The sequence below is a fragment of the Solanum tuberosum genome, unplaced genomic scaffold (assembly GCF_000226075.1).
Source record: "Solanum tuberosum cultivar DM 1-3 516 R44 unplaced genomic scaffold, SolTub_3.0 scf00457, whole genome shotgun sequence".
Taxonomy (NCBI): domain Eukaryota; kingdom Viridiplantae; phylum Streptophyta; class Magnoliopsida; order Solanales; family Solanaceae; genus Solanum; species Solanum tuberosum.
Genome location: NW_006239380.1, coordinates 140,581 through 141,372, shown reverse-complemented (window position 1 = coordinate 141,372; position 792 = coordinate 140,581).

Sequence of the window (792 nt, the reverse complement as noted above, 5' to 3'; positions counted from 1 at the left end):
CATATCCTTAACAACAAACTCAATATTCATCAATCACAACTTCCATAAAAAGGCACTTACAATATCAACAACATACAGGATCAAGTTCATCAAATAAAGGTAATCAAATATCAAGTACTTTCCAACCACCAATAAAACACATAATCATCAAGAATGAAGGATGTCATGGGATGTAATGCAATATGACACCATGAAATCAGAGGCGTATTTAAGGGGGGGGTCATCGGGTTCATGTGAACCCATGGTCCCCTCCTGAGATCATATATAATAATGTTATATTTTTAAAAAAATATTGAAATATAGATGTGTGAACCCACACTTGAAGTATCACATAATGCGATTATGACCGGGTGCACCTCTCTCTGTGAGGTTAGAAATTTGAATTTTATATTTATCTTGTTTATTTAGACCTATAATTTTAAAATTTTAACGATTTTCAGTAATAAAAACCTAAATGTCAAGATCAAATTTATGTCATAGATCAACCTTTTTATAACAGTGCACCCATCATCTCAAAATTCTGGATATGCCTCTGCATGAAATGATATGCCTCAGAATACCAAGTACTCTCTCAACCGTACATACATGATACTCCTCGAAAATACATCGAGAGTTCATGACCCATGGAGGACTCACGAGGTCCATATACCGACACATACGATCTCTCCTATAATTTTAAAATTTTAACGATTTTCAGTAATAAAAACCTAAATGTCAAGATCAAATTTATGTCATAGATCAACCTTTTTATAACAGTGCACCCATCATCTCAAAATTCTGGATATGCCTCTG